Source organism: Balaenoptera musculus, chromosome 1, assembly GCF_009873245.2.
Source record: "Balaenoptera musculus isolate JJ_BM4_2016_0621 chromosome 1, mBalMus1.pri.v3, whole genome shotgun sequence".
NCBI lineage: Eukaryota > Metazoa > Chordata > Mammalia > Artiodactyla > Balaenopteridae > Balaenoptera > Balaenoptera musculus.
Window position 1 is genome coordinate 28,081,689 of NC_045785.1, and position 23,192 is coordinate 28,104,880.

General features: G+C 38.9%; 1 protein-coding gene across 12 annotated transcripts in view; it reads left to right on the forward strand.

Annotated features, from left to right (window-relative positions):
- Positions 1–15,779: 15,779 nt before the first annotated feature.
- ZMYM1 (zinc finger MYM-type containing 1) overlaps positions 15,780–23,192 on the forward strand; it is a 28,483-nt gene continuing 21,070 nt past the window's right edge. For 2 of the 12 annotated variants that reach the window (XM_036866414.1, XM_036866457.1), the window contains exons 1-2: positions 15,815–15,880; positions 16,524–16,565. The gene's annotated coding sequence lies outside the window, so the exon portion shown is untranslated. Of the gene's footprint in view, positions 15,881–16,523; positions 16,566–23,192 lie in introns of all 12 variants that reach the window. The other 10 variants (XM_036866508.1, XM_036866422.1, XM_036866486.1 and 7 more) reach the window with 10 other exon arrangements.

Consider the following 23,192-nt stretch of genomic DNA (forward strand, 5'->3'; position numbering starts at 1 on the left):
TTTCCAGAAATGTCATCAGTTGGCCCTGATGAATGATTCCTTGACTGTGTATAACATTCTTGGATTTTAGTTTCTGTCATAGTAATGCAGATGAGAAGTCCAAAGCTAGTCTAATCTTTTCACTTTGTAATTAAATGTTCTTTTTCATGCCTGGACTTGTTTCATTTAGGGTTTTCCCCACTAACACATCCTGCACTATGCTCATGTACTGGAGAGTTGCCTGACACTTCCAACTTTCTTTTTTGAATTTATTTTAAAATTTATTTATTTTTGGCTGCATTGGGTCTTCGTTGCTGCACGCGGGCTTTCTCTAGTTGCAGCGAGTGGGGGCTACTCGTCGTTGCGGTGCGTGGGCTTCTCATTGCAGTGGCTTCTCTTGTTGCAGAGCATGGGCTCTAGGCGCACAGGCTTCAGTAGTTGTGGCACACGGGCTCAGTAGTTGTGGCTCGCGGGCTCTAAAGCACAGGCTCAATAGTTGTGGCACACGGGCTTAGTTGCCCCACATCATGTGGGATCTTCCTGGACCAGGGCTCGAACCCTTGTCCCCTGCATTGGCAGGCGGATTCTTAACCACTGAGCCACCAGGGAAGCCCCACAACTTTTTTTTAAACATACTTTTACTTTATCAAAGCTGAAATGTAATCAGTAGTACTGAAATTCACATATTTACTATTTATTATAAATTACTCTTTTCTTTCATTTTTATACCAGGAAATCCATTTGAAACGTGGGGTGTTGGGACTTCCCTGGTGGCACAGTGGTTAAGAATCTGCCTGCCAATGCAGGGGACACGAGTTCGAGCCCTGGTCCAGGAAGATCCCACACGCCGCGGAGCAACTAAGCCGGTGCACCACAGCTACTGAGCCTGTGCTCTAGAGCCCATGTGCCACAACTACTGAGCCCTCAGGCCTAGAGCCCATGCTCCGGAACAAGAGAAGCCACCGCAACTAGAGAAAACCCAGGCACCGCAACGAAGACCCAATGCGGCCAAAAATAAATAAATAAATAAATAAATAAATAAATAAATAATTAAAAAAAAAAAGAAACCTGGGATGTTCTTTTTTTTCAGGTATAGTTGATGTACAATATTATGTAAGTTTCAGGTGTACAACATAGTGATTCAGGTGTACAACATAGTGATTCACAATTTTTAAAGGTTATATTCCATTTATAGTTATAATAAAACATTGGCTATATTCCCTGAATATATCCTTGTAGCTTATTTATTTTACTAATTTTTTTTAAAGGTTTTCTTTTTTACTTATTTATTTATTTATTTATTTATTTATTTATTTTTGGCTGTGTTGGGTCTTCGTTTCTGTGCGAGGGCTTTCTCTAGTTGCAGCAAGCGGGGTCCACTGTTCATCGCAGTGCGCGGGCCTCTCACTATCGCGGCCTCTCTTGTTGTGGAGCACAGGCTCCAGATGCGCAGGCTCAGTAATTGTGGCTCACGGGCCTAGTTGCTCCGCGGCATGTGGGATCTTCCCAGACCAGAGCTCGAACTCGTGTCCCCTGCATTAGCAGGCAGATTCTCAACCACTGTGCCACCAGGGAAGCCCACTAATTTTTTTTTAATTTGGCAGCACCTCATAACCAAGTACGTTATTTCTTTTTCAGTGAAAGCTTAATGATGTCATAATAAATACGGTAAATAAAAACTAAAGAGCTTCACATTAGTTTTGGTCAGATTTTGTTGTTAAAAGAGTTCAGACCAGGTAATTATGCCACCAACTGAATTGTGAAAAACTTTCAATTTTTGGAGCATTTTGGATCTCAGGATTGTAAGTGAGAGATTGTGGACCTTTAGATTTAGGTTTAAACTCTTCCTACTTTCTTGTGAAGTTTTTGTTTATAATGGTAAGAATCAGGGACAAAGTTTTTGTTAATATGCCCTCTACATCAACCCTTTTCTAGAAATTTGGGAACACTGACTTGGGTCTACAAGTGGCTTAAACATAATGAGAGTTTATTTCTCTGTTATGTAGAAGTTCAGAGGATGTTGGCCTGACAGATTCATAGTCATCAGAAAAGTATACAAATCATGAGTTTATTATAATATATGTATAAGTAATCATGAGTTATTATAAAGTGAACATAGCCTTGTAAACACCAACCAGATCTCGATGTAAGACATTACTAGTCCCCCAGTACCCCCACTTCTAGGGAAATGAAATTTGGAATGCCCCCCTCTGTGAGCACTAATTTTTTTAAAATATCTTATTGGAGTATAATTGCTTTACAATGTTGTGTTAGTTTCTGCTGTATAAGAAAGTGAATCAGCTATACGTATACATATATCCCCACATCCCCTCCCTCTTGAACCTCTCTCCCACCCTCCCTATCCCACTCCTCTAGGTCATCACAGAGCATCGAGCTGATCTCCCTGTGCTATGCAGCAGCTTCCCACTAGCCATCCATTTTCCATTTGGTAGTGTATATATGTCAGTGCTACTCTCACTTCGTCCCAGCTTCCCCTTCCCCCCCGGAGCACTAAATTTTAAACTGGGAAGATAAGTTGTCCTAATGTAGCCAGATGAGGGAGTGGACCTGAGGGAAAAATTGAGGGGAGGGGACAGTGGTGCCAACACAGAAGTCACATGGTTTATAGCAAGAGACCAGACCCAGATAGGAGCCTGGAGATAGAGGTAAAGGAGCCAACCTTACCTGGACAACCTTACCAACTCCAACACAAAGCTCTGGGTTCAGGACAGAAAAGCAGGTCATTACAAGGGCTGTATTCAGAGACATCTCAAGGGAGTAATACAGTAAATGTGTACCATCCCAGGAACTTGGCCCCTTCCCTAATCAGAAGGGGAAGAATGCATCCCTGGGATTACATGGTCTGAAGCCCTGGCTGGGCCTTGAACAAATTCTGGTCCAGAATCTGAGAAAAACACTTGCCACACCTTCTGGGTAGCCACCCTCTGACCAGTCTTGGGTTCCCCTGGCCTCCAGCAGTGTCAGCCATGCTCAATCACTGTCCTCATCTACGAACACTCTGGTCTTGCACTAAGGCTGCAGGGCCAAGACTGGTTCAGGATTTAATCCAGAAATTTCTGTACCCTGGAGACAACAGAGATAGTCTCACTCTCTCACTGCCTCTCAGGCTCAACCTTAGGTCTCCCCCCGTGACCAGGGCTGGCCCAGGTCCTCAGCTGTGCACACACCTGCACACACCAGCCTTGCAGCCTCTCTGACTCTGGCTACTCTTGCCTGGATTCTCACCCTCACCTCCCGCTCTGCCCCCACTTACTCCACAGGCCTCAGAGTGAGGTCTCTTTTATTTCTCCCCTTTGACTTTAGGCTTCAGAACACTCTCCTTGCAGCTGCTTCTCTGCCCTTGGCATCTTCTTTTCTGCTCCCAGGAGGAGGAAATAATCCCTTTGGGTCCTAGAGACGCTTTGCGGCATTAAGTTGTCCTTATCTGAGTCAGAAACCACTAGACTGTTATCTGACCTCCAGGAACACAACTTCTTTTCTGTAAACTGCTGGCCAGAAAGGATGGCGTAAAACTCCTTCTGGGACTTCCTCTTCTTCTGGGATTCTCTGGACATTTTTCTGTCCTCTAGATTGGGCGTATCCTGTAAGTGGCTCTCACAGAATGGGTTTCTTTTTAAAAAAATTTTAATAGCTTTATTAAGATATAATTCACATACCATACAATATACCCATTTAAAGTGTACAATTCGGGACTTCCCTAGCGGTCCAGTGGTTAAGACTTTGCGCTCCCACGGCAGGGGGCACAAGTTCGATCCCTGGTCGGGGAAGTAAGATCCCACATGCCACACGGCACAGCTAAATAAATAAATAAATAAATAAATAAATAAATAAAAATAAAATGTACAATTCAATGGATTTTGTGTATTCACAAAATTGTGCGACCATTACCACAATCAATATCAGAACATTTTCATCACCCCAAAAAGAAACCCTGTATCTATTAGCCATCACTCCTCATTTCCTCCCAACTCCTAGGCAACTACCAGTCTACTTTATTTCTCTATAGATTTGCCTATTCTAAACATTTTTTACAAATAGAATCATACAATATGTGGTCTTTTGTGACTGGCTTCTTTCACTTAACATGTTTTCAAGGTTCATCCACATTACAGCATGTATCAGTATTTTATTCTTATTGCCAATTAATATGGATGGATTACCATATTTTATCTATGCATTTATCATTTAATGGACTTTTGATTATAATGAATAATGCTGCTATGTACAATCCGGTACAAGTTCTTATGTGGACATAGGTTTTTATTTCTCTTGGGTATATACCTAAGAATGGCATTGCTAAATTATATGGTAGGTCTGTGTTTAACCACTTGAAATTGTTTTCCAAAGTGGTGTCCCTTTTTTGCATTCCCTCTAGCAGTGTATGAGAGTTTCATTTCTTCTTATCCTCTAAACATTTATTATTATCTCTCTTTTTGCTGATAGCTGTCTTAGTGGATGTGGAGTTGTATCTCATTGTGGTTTTAATTTGCATTTCCCTGATGACTAATGATGTTGAGCATATTTTCATGTGCTTATTGGCCAATTGTTGATCTTCTTTGGAGAAATGTCTATTCAGATCATTTGTCCATTTACTGGCTTGTCTTTTTGTTATTGAGATATAAAAGTTCTTTATATATTCTTATTGCAATGCCCCTATCAGATATGTGATTTGCAAAGATTTTATCCCATTCTGTGGGTTGCATTTTTACTCTCTTGATGGAATCTTTAATTTTGCTGATGTCCAATTTATTTTCTTCTGTTGCTTGTGCTTTTCAGTGTCATATCTAAGAAACCATTGCCTAATCCAATGTCACAGAGATTTATGTCTATGTCTTCTTCAAGAATTTTATAGTTTTAGCTCTTACATTTAGGTCTTGATCTATTTTGAGTTAATTTTGTATACAGTGTGAGGTAGGGGGTCCAACTTCATTCTTTTGTATGTGGATACCAGTTGTCCCATCCCCATTTGTTACAAAGACTATTCTTTCCCCCACTGAATTATGTTGGAATCCTTGTGGAAATGAATTGACGTGAAGGTTTATTTCTGGTCTCACAATTTTTTTCCATTGACCTATATGTCAATACTTATGTCAGTACCATGTTCTTTTGATGACTACAGATTTGTCATAAGCTTAAAATACATATATTTTTCCAGGTTTTTCAATACTAAAAGAGGCCCAATAGCAGCTCTAATATTTTTGCCCAACATTTACTCTTGTGTACACCCTTAAAACCTAAATTTGGTCTCTGGTGGTTTTCTCCCACCAAAAGAATCTGGAACTCATTGCAGAATAGATGATTCTATGGGGCAGGAGAAAAATCAGTATGGCTTTGGAACATTCTGTTGTGTCAAGAAAGAGTGTTTCAAGGATGTCAGGGGCAGAGCTAAAAGGCCAAAGGTTAAAGATGTGCTCACTGACCAACTTGCAATCATTTTATTTTATTTTAAATTATTTACTTTTCAGTTTGTGTCTCTTAATTCCCTACCCCTATCTTGTCTCTCCCCCATTCCCTCTCCCCACTGGTAGCCACTAGTTTGTTGTCTATATCTGTGAGTCTGTTTTTGTTTTCTTGTATTCATTTGTTTGTTTTATTTTTCAGATTCCACATGTGAGTGATAACACACAGTATTTGTCTGTCTTTCTTTGACTTATTTCACTAAGCATCATATCCTCTAGGTCTATCTATGTCATTGCAAATGGTAGAATTCCATTCTTTTTTTCATCATCAGTGATGACATATGGTCCTAGGCTTTTCTTTGTTGAGAATTTTCTTATTATTACTGATTCAATTTCTCTACTGGTTAGGTTTTTTTGTTTTTGTTTTTGTTTTTGATTTGCCATGCCACACAGCTTATGGGATCTTAGTCCCCCCACCAGTGATCGAACCTGGGCCCCAGCAGTGAAAGCACTGAGTCCTAACCACGGACCACCAGGGAATTCCCAAGAATTTCATTCTTTTTTATGGCTGAGTAATAATCCATTGTATATATATACCACATTTTCTTTATCCATTCATCTATTGATGGACACTTAGGTAGCTTCCATATCTTGGCAATTGTAAATAATGTTGCTATAGACATTGAGGTGCATGTATGTTTTCGAATTAGTGTTTTCATTTTCTTCATATATATAACCAAAGGATTGGACTTGCTGGATCATATAGTGGTTCCATTTTTAGTTGAGGAACCTCCACACTGTTTTCCATAGTGGGTGCACTAATTTACATTCCCACCAACAGTGTGCTAGGGTTCCCTGTTCTTCACATCCTCACCAATATCTGTTATTTGTAGACTTTTCGATGATAGTCATTCTGACAGGTGTGAGGTAATATCTCATTGTGGTTTTGATTTGCATTTCTCTGACTGTTAGCAATGTTGAGTATCTTTTCATGTGCCTTTTGGCCATCTGATATATATTTTTCAGAAAAATGTCTATTTAGGTCTTCTGCCTATTTTTTAATCAGGTTGTTGGTTTGTTTGTTTGGTTTTTTTTTTGATACTGAGTTGTATGAGCTGTTTGTATATTTTCAATATTAACCCCTATCAGTCATATCATTTGCAAATATTTTCTCCCATTCAGTATGTTGTCTTCTCACTGTTGATGGATTCCTTTGCTGTGCAAAAGTTTTTAAGTTTAATTTGGTCCCATTTGTTCATTTTTGCTCTTGTTTCTTTTGCCTTAGGAGACATCCAAAAAATATTGCTATGATTTATGCCTATGTTTTCTTCTGACCAACTTGTAATAATTTGATTGTAAAACATCATAATTTGGGTTAATTGGAATAAGTCAAATCTATAAAGGTTATGCATCCATACTAAGACTGAAAAGAGAAAAACAGCTTTAATACAATAAAAGGATGAATACAATATGATACATTTAATAATGAGTTATATGTGTATCTGCAAGTAGAGGTGTGAATGCACATGTATTTTTTCTTCTGTAAAGGGTATGTTGATTTAAATATATCTACATATAATTTACTTATGTTATGTTCTATGTATGTATGTGTGTGTGTGTATATATATATATATATATATATATATATATATATATATATATATACACATATGCAAGCAAGTAAAAATGAACCAAAAATTTATGAATAAGCCAAAGCACCTTTAAAAAGTACCAAGTAGGGGACTTCCCTGGTGGCACAGTGGATAAAACTCCACGCTCCCAATGCAGGGGGCCCTGGTTCGATCCCTGGTCAGGGGGACATGCATGCTGCAACTAAGAGTTTGCATGCCACAACTAAAGAGCCCACCTGCCACAACTAAGACCCAGCACAACCAAATAAATAAAATTTTTTAAATAAAAAAAATTAAAAGTACCAAGTATAGGAAGGAGCCATCAGCACTAGTGATTTCATAAAATTATCATGACCAGATAAAAGACAGTCCAGCAGTTACTCAGCACCAGATTAACAGTAAGCAAGTAAAAATAGAGTTCAACAGATATTCTAAAGATGAGAAAAGTGAATCAAACTTTCAACTCTCAGGTGATAAAACAACTAAATGGCCCTACTACTTATAATAAAATACTGGTTAGAAATACCTAAGTTTTCAAGCAGAATGATGTTATGTAATGGCAGGATGATTGATTAGGGACTATTGATCATGCAAAACTTAGAGCTTACAAAATTTCCAGTATAGACACTAAGCTTCGAAAATTAAAAACCATAAGGATGACAGAGAGTTATGTCTTATGATATTTTTTAAAATTTTATTACTTAAAAAAAGGGTTTTAAATTAGTCTAAGTTACATTGAACAGCAAAACTAGGTCTTAAATCCCAACTAAGAAAGAATTAGTTGATATCGCAGATCCCAGAACCTCAACTGGTCTAAAATTGCATTTATTTTTCTATTGAATTTGGTAATATTTCTGAAATCCCAGAAATATTTAAAATAATATTACTAAAACCTTAAGAAGATAACGAAGTATAGGTATAATATAGGCATAAACTTAAGAGGTATAAAAACAGTGCAAAAATAATGCAGTAATATTTAACCTACGGCATTGAATAGGTTAAATATAAGTGTTGTCAATTGTGTAATCTTTGCATTTGTACATGCTTTGCTGATTTTTAAGGCATATGAGATATTCAAAAGTATCAGCCAGGGACTTCCCTGGTGGCGCAGTGGTTAAGAATCCGCCTGCCAATGCAGGGGACATGGGTTCGAGCCCTGGTCCGGGAAGATCCCACATGCCATGGAGCAACTAAGCCTGTGCAGCACAACTACTGAGCCTGCACTCTAGAGCCCGCAAGCCACAACTACTGAGCCTGTGTGCCACAACTACTGAAGCCCGCATGCCTAGAGCCCATGCTCTGCAACAAGAGAAGCCACGGCAATGAGAAGCTCACGCACCACAACGAAGAGTAGCCCCCGCTCGCTGCAACTAGATAAAGACCGCGTGCAGCAAGGAAGACCCAACGCAGCCAAAAATTAATTAATTAATTAATTAATTTTTTTAAAAAGTATCAGCCATATTAAATTTGTAACTGCAGTTTAAATTGTTTAAGGAAGTTAAAGTAATCAAACGTGTATTCCATGTTTAATGCTCAAGAAAAAAATGATTTCAACATTGTTTATTAGAAATATGACTTTAGTAAATTGGGTGTTAAGCAACAAACAAGTAGCTGTGAGTATTCTTCCCCAGGCACAAAAGTCCCCTGGATGTAAAAGAATCCATCAAAAATACTGAATCATAAGTCACAAAGTAGATAATATGCTTTTACTACTCCTTAGGAAGAAGGGAATGTAATAAATAGGGGACTGGAATAAAGGGTTGGTTGAAAGAATCAGGGAACTGTGGCACATACACTTTCTGAGAAGAAGGACAGACAACAAAACAGATAATTAGTCTACAGTGTGGTGAGTATTACAGAAGAGATACTCTGGGAGCACAAGGAAAGAGAAGTTAACTCAACCTGTGCACCCTTTACATACCAGACATAATAGAATACTACGCAATTGACCAGATGTTTGTAACCAAAATCATGGAAACCTCACATCCAATGGCCACAATCTGAATCCTTCGACCACCTAAATTTGTTCCACCTCTGAAATAATATATTAAGATATCCCACTTTCTGACTACAGCCATCTATCTTTTCTATTTTCTCACTCAATTTCTCTCTCTAAAGCTATGCTTCTATCTTATGAAGACATCTGGTTCCTTAATCAGTCTATTTTCATCCTATTAACCTTCCACTGTCTTCTCTTCCTTTTAGATTTCTGTACTAGTCACTTGCCAATATGCTCACCTTTCTCCTATGGCCCTTCTGTTGTACCTACCTAGAAAAAACAACCCTGAATCAACTTCTCCCTGCCTACACCTGGGCTGCTTACTATTGTTGGTAAAAAATCATACAGCCTACCAGGCTGGCACGAATATGCATTCAAGTTCCTCAACCTCAGCTGTGCTAATGGTATTGTCCAGAAATCTTCCCATGCCTTTTTTGTCAGTTCTCTCTTTCATTCTTCACAATGACTATTCAGAGTTTCTCCCTTCTCTTCAAATCTCTGACCCTTTCATCTCACTCATGGCAGATGACCTGACCTCTTAGTTCACAGAGAAAATACCATAGAAGCCATTAAGTAAGAACTTCTTCAGTTCCTGGCACCAAACTCACAAGGTTTTCTGCAATTATACCAACCATTCTTTCTTTCCTCCAATTACAAAGCAGGGAGTGTCTTACCAGCTACCATTTTATCTTCTTTGTCATAACAACACACCTCTTGGAAGAGCTCATTATACTCACTGTTTTCATTTCTTCATATCACACCCACTCTTCAACCCACTGCTATGATACCATATTCACTGCTTTGTGATACCATATTCTCGTACGCCTTGGTCATTTCTTTTTAATCTCTTTCCTATGTTCCCATATCTGTACTAATTTTTAAATTATCAGTGCTCCTCAAGGTCTCTCTCTTTGGTCTTCTTTTCACCTCATTGTACCCACAATAAGTGTACTCTCATCACCCACTTCTGTGGCTATAATCATCAACTCTGTGATGACCCAATGCTGTAACTCTTTCCCAGATATTTCTTCTGAACCGTTCCAGCTGCCTATTAAATATTTTCCTTTGGGTATTACATAGGACCTGAAACTCAACAAATCTAAAATTGCACCCATTATTTGCCCCAGTGCCCCATCCCCTCAACTATTTCTCCTTCTCCTGTGTTCCCTATTCCATGGAATGATACCACCATCCACCAGGTTTTCTTTCCACCCCCCACCCACCCCCACCCCACCCCCGCAACTGGCAGTGGAAGTGCAAAGTCCTAACCACTGGACTGCCAGGGAATTCCCCACCAGGTTTTCTGATCATCATGCTTAACTCCTTCATCTCATACTAATCCACAGTGATTCTTCTCTTAAACATCTCTTTAATAGGTCCTTTTTTCTCCATCCTCACTTCTACTCCCAGGTCAGACCACCATCATCTCTGATTTGGATTACTACAGCAGTCTCTGAATTGGTCTTCAGAAGTGGTCTCTGTACCTACAGCTATTCTGCCCTTCCTACCCTTACCCCCAACAGCAGCAGCCAAAGCAATTTTTCTAAAGTGTAAATCTGATCAAGTAACTTCCTTGATTAAAATTCTTTTGTCTTCCCACTACCCTTCCCACTCCCTAACCTAGTTTATAAGGCCCAACATGATGTGACCCCCATCTACTTCCAGCCTCAATTCTAGCTACTCCTTCCACTTTGTATAATAGGCTTCAGTAATACTGAATTTATTTCAATTCCTCAAATGCTTCAAGCTCTTTCTTGCCTCAGCCTTTGAACAGGCCGTTCCTAGAATATTCTTCCCCCTTCTCTTTGCCTGGCTAAGTCCTACTCAGACTTCTTATATCAACTTTTATGTTATTTTCTCCTGGAAGCCTTCCTTGACCTCCAAGCCTGAGCTAGACGGGAACTTTTATGGGCCTCCCAGCATCCCATACTTCCACTCTCATAGGGTCATGTTGGTAATACCTATTTACATGTCAAAATCCCCCACTAGACCAGCTCCATGAAGTTAGGAATTTGTGTATCTTGGTGCTTTTTTTATTTTTATTTTTATTTTTTATTTTTTATTTTTTTGCAGATTACGTTTCATTCATTATGCTTAATTGTTTACAACAATCCTGGGTTAGGTACTTTTTTTTTTTTTTAAATTTATTTTTGGCTGTGTTGGGTTTTCGTTTCTGTGCAAGGGCTTTCTCTAGTTGCGGCAAGCGGGCGCCACTCTTCATCGCGTTGCGCGGGCCTCTCACTATCACGGCCTCTCTCGTTGCGGAGCATAGGCTCCAGACGCGCAGGCTCAGTAGTTGTGGCTCACGGGCCTAGTTGGTCTGCGGCATGTGGGATCTTCCCAGACCAGGGCTCGAACCTGTGTCCCCTGCATTGGCAGGCAGATTCTCAACCACTGCGCCACCAGGGAAGCCCTTGGTGCTTTTTTTAATCCCCACCATCTAGTATAGTGCCTGTCACATAAACAACACTCAACAGATATCTGTTAATTAATAATAATAATTACTTATATTTATTCAGCACTTACTTTTGGGCAGATATTATGCTTTACATACATTGTCCCGTTTGATCTTCTCAGCAACCCCATAAAGTATTATTGCCATTTCCATTTTACACATGAGGAAACTGAGGCTCACACAGGTTAATGCCCAAGGTCATTCAACTAGTAGTGAGAGAGCCAGAGTTTACACATGGGCTGTCTGACTCCAAAGATAGTATTGCTATATGCTGATCTTTAAAATGGGAAGATGAGCTAGCAGGAAAAGAATACTATTATTTCAGATATTACCAACTAGGTTGGCCCAGATTAAGTGACTCCAAGAGGTCCATGGAGGTCATGATGGAAACACTGGGGAACAGTGCCAAATGCCAGGCCCCTGTAAGATTTAATATCAGCTGAAAAAAAAATAAGCAAGTTTCAAGGTGAATTTATTTAGTATTTCGTCATTTGGATTCATAGTCCAGAGGCAGTGACAATGAGAAATAGAAACAAAGACATCCTGAGGCAGAAATGATACATTCACCGATCCATTCATTAAACAAACATTTATCGAGTGACTCCCTGTCCACTATTGTGTTAAGTGCTAGGAGATGAGATGTAAGAGGCAAAGACATCCAGTTTCAGAAACAGAGAGAGTGCATGTGAGGCAGAGATGCAGAGAAAGACTCACACAGAGAGTTTCGTCTGAGTTTGTTTGTGTGATAACCAGCAAATAAAATCCAAAATATATTTCAAATAATTGTCCTGACACACATAATTAAGGTGCTTTTAAAAAAATTTTTTTTTAGCATAAAGAACTTTGAGGAGGGAGAACGGCTCTTCAAGGAGACAAACAGAATTGACGATTCTTACTCTCCCTGTGGCACATTGTTCCACTTATTGCCAGTTAGCTACGAACTCACAAGCTGGTGAAATCTCACACTACTGTTTTGCATCGTTCTTTGACTCTTGATTTTCTTTCCCAACAAATTTATGAGGATTTTTTTCCCCATTATAAAAGTGATACAAGGTTATGGTTGGGATGGTGGGGGAGATAAATAAATAAATAAATAAATAAATAAATAAATAAATAAATAAATATTTTAAGTTGTAAGGGAAAAAGAAATCTACCCTCAGTCTCATTGTCTCAAAGACAACAATTCTTTACATTTAGCGTATTTTCCCTTATCTTCTTTCCGTGAGTTATTTTTGAAAATGTATTTGAAATCATGCTACTTATGCTGTCCTCCGTTCCAACTGTCCTCACTGTGTGGTAGCCATGTGCTTCAAATAGGACTGATACTACCACTCAATTCCAAGGGTTGTCCCTGATTGGTATAATTCAGTAACAGTATCCTAGACTCCTTACCACACTAATTGGTTCAAAATCAGCACAAGATCCCAGATAGGCCAGCTGGTTGTGAATGAGAAAGTATACTCCATGGTAATGAGCTTGCTACCATGAAGGAGGCCAGCTTGAAAATAAAGTCAATCAAAGAAGGCAGAGCTATCAGCTTGGTGCTTTGTGACCACAAAGAGGGGTGGGATAGGGAGGGTGGGAGGGAGACACAAGAGGGAGGGGATATGGGGATACATGTATATGTATAGTTGATTCACTTTGTTACACAGCAGAAACTAACACAACAATGTAAAGCAATTATACTTCAGTAAAGATGTTTAAAATTTTTTTTGAAAGGCAGATCTTCATTATGTAATACACCTGAAACTAACATACGTAACTCAACTATATTTCAACTAAAAAAAAAAAATGAGGGTAGAGCTGAGAGAATTACAGAAAAATACAACATAGTCCAGACAAGTATTGAGTTTATCCTCTTTCTATACTGTTCAATTTTATGACTCAATGCATTCCCTTTATTGTTTAAACCTGTTAAAGTTGAGTTATATAATACTTGCAAACAAGCACGCTAAATGGATATACTACCCAAATGGGATAATCAAATGAAGCAATTTTAGCACTAGACTTTAAAAAAATAAATGAAGCCTATTTTGGAGGGGGCATAGAATACAAAGAATAAAGTTGTGGTATTAATTCCCATTCTTTCTGAACTCCTACTCTTGGGCCAAAAGCAGGATACTCTTAATATCTAGGTGTTTTCCTAAGGGTATGAATGTCATTGATTATGGATGAGATCCTGAGGGCTTTTCTTGGACTATGGCTTGACTCCTACTGGGCTTCTCTCTTTAGATACTTATTTAAAAGAGGTAAGTCAAGGAAACAAGTTGGGTTCCCATGCTTCATCCAAAAGTAACAGGTATGAATTTTAGGGCATATGCAGGTATGGAGGAAATAACTTACTTATTTTCTCATAATCAGCTTAAATCTAAATCTGAGACCTCATGCTTCTACACTGGCAGAAAATTTAATCTCAGTCATTATTGGTGTTCCCAAGAAGAATGCCACCAGAGGTATGTATAGGTCTCATGGTGGGTCTTACTCGCCACCAAAGCACCACGGAATCTCTGCAGCTATTAGCTCAGTAGTCCAGACTGGTTACATCAGAGATGACCATTGCCCCAGTCTGCAGGTTCTCATCAGGACCAGTGGCTTGATCATGAGTATCTTCGGCAAGGATGTAACTCCTTATTCTCAGGGTCCAGCACTCTCCCCATAATGCGGTTGAAGAACATGTTGCAGGTCCCCTAAAATCACAGAACTATAGACCTTCATCCTCTTCCTGTACTTCTGAAATCTTTTCTTCCTTGGTTTCCTCTAAGGCACGTCTCTGCCTCCTGTCTCCCCAAACAACTCTCTCTCTCTCTCTCTCTCCCTCCCTCCCTGGATACTTTCATACTCTTTTCAGTCAGATTTAATTTTTACAAAACACGAGACCAGCTCTTGACTTCCAACAGCTTCTGCTTTTGGTCCTCCTAAAATCCCTGAGATAATGATGCAAGGCAGGAAAAGTGTACAACAAATAACACAAATTAATATCTCAAAAATTAGATAACTGTCCCATGAACAAGCAGTTTGCACACCCGATGGAAGTCCTCACCCAGAACCAGGATTCAATTTTTTTATAGTGTTTTTTTTTTGTTTTCCTCAGTCCTGTTATCAGAAGCAGGGGTATGCACTCACTGCTCCAGTTCTCTTAAAGTTGCTACACAGAAGGTAAGGCTTATCTCACGGATATTTTTTACTCGTAAGAGTTATTCATTAGAAACAGGAGCCTATGCATCTTATAGACTCAACTGCTTTATCTTGCTGAGTGAGACAAACTTTATGAACCTAGAAAGTAAAACACATTTATTGTTAGGAATTGCTCATGAGTACATTTATTAAAAGACAAGATTTTGTGGACTTCCCTGGTGGCACAGTGGTTAAGAATCCGCCTGCCAATGCAGGGGACAGGGGTCCCATCCCTGGTCTGGGAGGATCCCACATGCCACGGAACAACTAAGCCCATGCACCACAACTACTGAGCCTGCGCTCTAGAGCCCGCAAGCCACAACTACTGAAGCCCGTACTCCATAACTACTGAAGCCTACGCGCCTAGAGCCCGTGCTCAGCAACAAGAGAAGCCACCACAACGAGAAGCCCGCGAGTAGCCCCTGCTCTCCGCAACTAGAGAAAGCCCATGCGCAGCAATGAAGACCCAACACAGCCAAAAATAATAAATAAATAAATAAATAAATAAATAAATTTATTTATTTATTTATTTAAAAAAAGACAGGACTTTGTGCTGCAAGTGACAGAAAACCAAGTCAACATAGGTTAAGTACAAAAGAAAACCTAATGGCTCACATAATTTTAAAGTTCAAGAGTTGGACATCTGGGACATCCCTGGTGGCGCAGTGGTTAAGAATCCGCCTGCCAACACAAGGGACAGGGGTTCGAGCCCTGGTCCGGAAGATCCCACATGCCTCGGAGCAACTTAGCCCGTGCGCACAACTACTGACCCTGAACTCTAGAGCCCCCCAAGCCACAACTACTGAAGCCCGTGCTCCCCAGCAAAGAGAAGCCACCACAATGAGAAGCCTGCTCGCTGCAGTTAGAGATATACTGTGCGCAGCAACGAAGACCCAACACAGCCAAAAACACAGTAAATTTAAAAATTTACTTTCAAAAATAAAAAAAGAAATGTCCAAATCTGGCTGCCACCTATAATAGATAGGGCTTCAGGGCTAAACTCCTAGTCCCTAGTCAGGGATCTAAACAGCCCCCTCACCCACCCCCAAGGTTGCCTTTTCCTATTGACGGAAAAGTGGCCCAGCGCCTGGGTGGGCGGGGCGGATGCACTGCGCATGCTCGGCCGCAGAGCACGACGGGGAAGGGGTGGGGCCTGCGCGACCGTTTCCCGTTGAAGTTCTTTTGAGAAACGTAGCGCGGCGACCGTCGGTGAGAGAAATTAGTAAGCCTCCTTAAGCGCTTGTAGTGTCGGTCTTTATTTCTGTGCTTTACCAGAGACGGGCGGAGAGTTTGGCCAGTCGGAGGAAGGATGAAGTGTTTGGGAGGGTCGGGGTTCTAGGGACTCAGCCCTGCGTGCGGATGCCGCCATGTGGGGGCCGGGAATTCAGCGTCAGGCCCCTGGATAATGTTTGTCGTCTCCTTTAACCTAGTCCGCAGAGAGTCGGGGCGTTTTGCGCCCCCCCCCCCGCACCCCCCCCAGCTTCCTGCGTTTCTCGCCGCCGACTCTGCTCCTGCGCCGTAACTGCGTTCAGCCTTCGGTCTTTCTCCATGGCCTCCGTTTCTAAAACATTATTTTGATCACACCTGTGGCTCTCCCTCGTTAAGCAGTGATTTTTTTTTAAACTGAAAAAAATATCATGGAACTCCTTTTGCAAATAGAGTTGTACATGGCATCTTAAATAAAAGATATTTTTTAATTATTATAAATGGCTCGTCATGAAATGGGATTTGAAATTTTGATTAGATGAAGGTGCAATCTTTGTCATTTTATGTTAGTATTTAGCTTTTGTGTACAAGATTGAATTGAAAGTATCTTGGTTGCATGGACTAATGTTTACAAACGGTGACTTTTTTAACTTTCTCAGGTTGCAATCTCATACTTTTCAATTAAACTGACTGGAAAGTAGGTAAGTGGAGAATTTTCTCTTTAAGAGTTGAATCACTGATAATATCTGACGATAGCTTGTATTCCTCATCACAAATATATAAGACAAGAAGCCCCCGAAATTTATAACAAGAACTTCATTTAGTCCTAACACTTTGCGCATTTAACTTAGGTTGAGGCAAGAGTATTAGTTAAAGGAGTAGATGCCCTTGCTAAAACAGTAAATTCACTTCTAGGATTTTCTGTGAGTGGACATATACAGTTCAGAACCCAAAAAGTATAGGTTCAAAGCTGTAAACTTCCTCATCAATGACACAGCTACAAGGCATTGAATTATATTCACCCTGATGGCAGGAAAAGCTATTTTCTGAAGGTCTCTGTTAATCTAGCACAAATTAATGCTTTGGAGGTCACCAAAATACTTCACATTTGGTATGTAACACGCTTAAGTGTATCTCATAATTTTATTAGTTTTTTTAAGTAAATTTTTACTTAAAAGAAATATGAAGTGTTTGCTGAACCCCAAAAGCTACTGATGTACAAGACTTAAGTTCAAGGTCTTTGGTATTTAAGGACTTTCCGGATATGAACCACATCTGCTTTTCCAACTTCATTTCCTTCCACTAACACTCTTGCATTTTATCTTCATCAATAACTCCACTTCTTATAGTTCCCATATGTTTGTGTTTTTCCACATACTGTCCCTGTATCTGGAATATCCCCCATCGTTGCTTTATAGACATCTACTTGAAAACCTAGCTCAAATTTAACCTTCTAAGACTTCTTTGACCATCTTCTCTTACCTCATTTCTGCTTTGTACCTCATATATGCTTACATTGTGCTAGGCAGAGTGTTATGACAGTCTGCACATGGTAATTATCTCTATAACCCCAGTACCTATGCACTACATCAGTAGTGGCTCCCCATTGCCTACAGAACTAAAAATGGACATTTTAGTTTGGTTTGAGAAGCATTTAGCCTTCTGCCTCCAGTCTTCCTATCATTCCAGTAAAAGAGCTTGCAGAACTCAACAAATAATACAAATCTTTGGAAAGTGTAATGTGTAAAGAAGTAGCTGTAATGCAAAGAAATAAGAGTATACCTGCTTCTGGACTCCTATATTACTCATTTTATTTTTGCTTGTGTCCATACCATACCATCTTAACTACTGTAGCTTTTTAGTAAGTCCTCAAATTTTTTTCTTTTTTGAGATTGTAGTGCCTATTCGAGGTCATGTATACATTTTATGTACATTATGATCATCTTGCAGGTTCAACAAAAACTGCTGGGATTTTGATCTGTAGCTCAGTTTGGGGAAAACTGACTTAATATTGAGTCAGTCGCTGTCTGTCTCCATTTATTTAGATCTTACTGTATTTCTCTCAGCATTGTTTTGTTTTCAGTCCAGAGATCTTGACGTATTTCATTAGATTTATTCCAATATTTGATGTTTTATGACACTATAGAAAATAGTTATTCTAAATTTTTTAATATCTAATTGTTCTACTACAAAGAAATATAATTGATTTTTTTTTAATATTGACCTTGCTAAATTTACTTAATAATTTCAATAGTTATTTGGAAATCCTTTTGGATTTTCTATGTACACAACATGTCATCTATAAGTAATGACGATTTTAGATTTTTTTTCTTGTATTATTAACCTGGCTAGAAACTCTAGTACAATGGTGACGAGAAGTGATGAGAGAGGAAATTTTAAAATATTGACCTTGAATTAACCTATGATCCTGCTAAATTCACTTATTCTAGTAGTTTTTATTGGGGTTGGGGAGAGGAAGAGGAGATTCCTTAGAGATTACTGTATACACAATCATGCTGTCTACAAATAAAGACAATTTGTTTAGTTTTTCCTTTCCAGTCTTTATGCCTAATTTCCATTGAGTATTTCACTTGAGCTTAAAGAATTCCCTTTAGCATTTCTACAGTGTAGTTTGCTAGTGATAAATTCTCACCGTTTTCATTTATCTGAAAATGCCCTTATTTCACTTTTGTTTTTGAAGGATGTTTTTACTGACTATAGAATTTTAGATAGTTTTTTCCCCCCCCCCCCAGCATTTTAAAGTTATTCCATTGGCCTCTGGTCTTCATTGTTTCTGACAAGACAGCCTTCATTCTTATTTTTGTTACCCTGTATGTTAATGTCCTTTTTTTCTAGCTGCCGTTAAGATTTTCTTTTTATCTTTGGTTTTCACCAGTGTGACTATGATGTGCAGAGTTGTCTTTTCCTTATGTTTATCTTATTTTTATTCACAGAACTTCTTGAATTTGTGTGGTTTGAAATTTTTGTTCATTTTGGGGAAATTGTCCAGCCAGTATTTCTTTAAATGTTGCTCCTGTTTCATTGCCTGTTTTCTCTTATTCTCAGGCTCAGTTTACATGTGTGTCAGACCATTTTGCTATTTCCCACATGTTGCGTACCTTATTTGTATTTTTATCCTTTTATGTATCAGTCTGACTACTTTCTACTAACCTGTCTTCTAGTTCACTAATTTGATATTAAATTCATCTGTTGAATTCTTAATTTCCCTATCTTACTTTCCAATTCTCAAATTCCCATGATTTTTTTAAAAATTGAATTCCAGGATTCTGCTGAACTTTTCCATTTTTTTCTGTATTTTCTTAAACACATCAAAGTTCTTGCCTGCTAACATCAATATGAGTCACACTGTGGGTCTGTTTCTGTTGTCTTTTTTCCCCTTGGTTTTTAGTTTTGTTTTGTTTGATTAAATTATTTATTTGGTTGCGCTTGGTCTTAGTTGTGGCAGGCGGGCTCCCTAGTTGCAGCGTGCAAACTCTTAGTTGCAGCATGTGAACTCTTAGTTGTGACATGCATGTGTGATCTAGTTCCCTGACCAGGGATCAAACCCGGGCCTCCTGCATTAGGAGCACGGAGTCTTAACCACTGTGCCACCAGGGAAGTCCCTTCAGTTTTGTTTGTTGGGGGGTTGGGGGGAGTTTGCTCATACATTTTTATTCTGGACATTGTGGGTGAAAATTTTGAGAGACTCCTCCAGAGAGGACTGCAGTTCATTTAGGCGTGCAGATAGTACTAGCAGATTACATTGATCCTGTTGAGGGATTCTGTTAGGCATTAGTATGGGCTGATCTATTTAGGTTTGCCCTTTCTTCTAGGAAGTAGTCTTTTCTCCTGGGTTGTGGCCCTTACTCTTAGGGCTTGGCCTCCTGGAGTCTCAACTGAAAGTCCACATCTTTACCAAGTCCCCTCTTCCTTAGCTGGGCTTAAATTTCAACTGTGCTTAGCTTTGCAAAGCTACTGTAATCTCTTTTAGCCTCCCAACTGCTGTTTTCTGCTAGGTTTTTTGGAGTCTTGCTCTGTAGATGTGCAGTTTAGGGGTTAGCTAATAAGTGGAGGAGGGGAATATTTGTGTGCAAATTTGGGGGCTTATTTCTCTGAGGTTCTTTCCTCCCAGATTGTGCCTCTTGAGTTCCAACTACTTAGGCACGCAGAACTCCTATCTCCTTAACTCACTATGCTGCTATTCTCTGCTTGGGCATTTTCCCTTATCCTGGAAGGTGCCCTCAGAGGTAAAGCCTGTTAATTTTATAATTGTTTCCAGTGGAAGAATTTAGCATACTAAAAGCTATTCTGTTATGCCTAGATTTATCTTATCTAGATATATCTTATTTTTAATTCTTGCCAGTTTGATAAAATCTGGAGCTGAGTTGGTTTAGAAGCTGAGTAGAATTTGAATAGGCAGAAATGACTTTGCAAGTAGAACAGTAAGAGCACAAGTATAGTGGGGAGGGAAATTCTCTCTTTCTTAGATTGACAATTGATTAATTTTTCATCGACAGGTTTATGTGTGCAATATTGTACTAATTTTCCAGGAGGAAAGTGTATACATTCCGTCTGGAGGTCTATCTTTGTGTCTAGAAGTAACTCCTAATAGCTTGCAATTTCTTTGCAGTCTCAAGGGTTTTTGTTTGTTTGTTTTATTGAAGTATAGTTAATTTACAATATGGTGTTAGTTTCAGGTGTACAGAGTGATTCAGTTATATATATATTTCTTCAGATTATTTTCCATTATAGGTTGTTACAAGATATTGAATATATATATATATATTTACTGTGCTATACAGTAAATCCTTGTTGCTTATCTATTTTATGTATAGAGGTTTGTATTTGTTAATCCCATACTCCTAATTTATCCCTCCCCCTCCCCTTTCCTTTTGGTAACTGTAAGTTTGTTTTCTGTGTCAGTTTGTTTCTATTTTGTGTATAGACTTATTTGTATTATTTTTTAGATTCCACATGTAAGTGATATTATATAATATTTGTCTTTGAGTGACTTACTTCACTTGGTATGATATTCTCTATGTCCATCCTTGTTGCTGCAAATGGCAATGTTTCATTCTTTTTTATGGCCTAATAATATTCTATTGTATATATATACCAATCTGCTTAACCCAGGCATCTGTTAATGGGCACTTGGGTTGTTTCTATATCTTGGCTGTTGTAAATAGTGCTGCTATGAACATTGGGGTGCATGTATGTTTTTGAATCAGAGTTTTCATCTTTTCCTGATATATGCCTGGAAGTGGAATTGCTGGATCATATGGTAGCTCTATTTTTAGCGGTTTTTTGTGTTTTTTTAAATTAATTAATTATTTTATTTATTTTTGGCCGTGTTGGGTCTTTGTTGCTCTGCGCCGGCTTTCTCTACTGGCAGCAAGTGGGGGCTACTTTTCATTGGGTGCACAGGCTTCTCGTTGTGGTGGCTTCTCTTGTTGAGGAGCACGGGCTCTAGGCGCACAAGCTTCAGTAGTTGTGGCTCACAGGCTCAGTAGTTCTGGCTCGTGGGCTCTAGAGTGCAGACTCAGTAGTTGTGGTGCATGGGCTTAGTTGCTCCACGGCATGTGGGATCTTCCCGGACCATGCCTTGAACCTGTGTCCCCTGCATTGGCAGGCGGATTCTTAACCACTGCGCTACCAGGGAAGCCCTATTTTTATTTTTTTAAGGAACTTCCATACTGTTCTCCATAGTGCCTGCACCAATTTACATTCCCGCTGAAGTGTAGGAGAGTTCCCTTTTCTCCACACCGTCTCCTGCATTTATTATTTGTAGACTTTTTGATGATAGCCATTCTGACTGGTGTGAGGTGATACCTCATTGTAGTTTTGATTTACATTTCTCTAATAATGTTGAGCATCTTTTCATATGCCTGTTGGCTATCTGTATGTCTTCTTTGGAGAAATGTCTATTTAGGTCTTCTGCCCATTCTTTGATTGGGTTGTTTGGGGTTTTTGATATTGAGTTGTATGACCTGTTTTTATATGTTGGAAATTAAGGCCTTGTCGGTCACATCATTTGCAAATATTTTCTCCCATTCTGTAGTTTGTCTTTTTGTTTTGTTGATTGTTTCCTCTGCTGTGCCAAAGCTTTTAAGTTTGATAAGGTCCCATTTATTTTTGCTTTTATTTGTTTTGCCTTGGGAGACTGATCTAAGAAAATACTGTTATGATTTATGTCAGAAAATGTTTTGCCTTTGTTCCTTTCAGGAGTTTTATGGCGTCTTATCTTATATTTAGGTATTTAAACCATTTTGAGTTTATTTTTGTATGCGGTGTGAGGGAGTGTTCTAATTCATTGATTTACATGTAACTGTCCAGCTTTCCCAACACCAGTTGTTGAAAAGACTGTCTTTTCTCCATTGTATTTTCTTGCCTCCTTCATCATAAATTAATTGACCACAGGTGTGTGGGTTTATTTCTGGGCTCTCTATTATGTTCCATTGATCTGTATGTCTGTTTTTGTGCCAATACCGTGCTGTTTTGATAACTATAGATTTGTAGTATAGTCTGAAATCTGGAAGCATTATGCCTCTGGCTTTGTTCTTTGTCTTTTAATGTTCCCTATAAATTTTAGGATTATTTGTTCTACTTCTGTGAAAAGTGTCATGGGTGTTTTGATAGGGATTACATTAAATCTGTAGATTGCTTTAGGTAGTATGGCCATTTTAACAATATTAATTCTTCCAATCTAAGAGTATGGGATATCTTTCCATTTCTTTGAATCATGTTCAGTTTCTTTTATGAATGTTATATCGTTTTCAGTGTATTGGTCTTTTACTTCCTAGTATAAATTTATTCCTTAAGGTTTTGTGGGAGTTTCTGACATGATTTTGAATGAGATTTTTTTTTTAACTTTCTCTTTCTGATACTCATGTTTTCCTTTAAAAACATGTGAATTTTGTTTTCTGCTCCATGATACATCCCTCTCTGGTTTAAATTAAAATGTTTTAAATTACTTATTACCAAGTAGTACTAACTAGCAGAAAGATGTTTATCCTATGATGACTATTAGTCTCCAACATATATAGTTTAGCCCCAGTTTGGGAAGATGGGTGGGACTATGTTAAAAAGAGGTCTCTAGGACTTGTTTTACTCCTTTGTTCATTGTATTGAAAAAGGAAGTAGTGAATTTGTTATTCGTATATGTCTTTTGCTCTTTTGGGTTTTTTAGTAGCTAAAGAAATGTTATATACCATTTTCCTCTACCTCAGAAGTATATATACTTTTTTAATATTTAACTGCTCTGCCTTTTTTAATACTTTATTTATTTATTTATTTATTTATTTGGCTGTGCCAAGTGTTAGTTGCAGCAC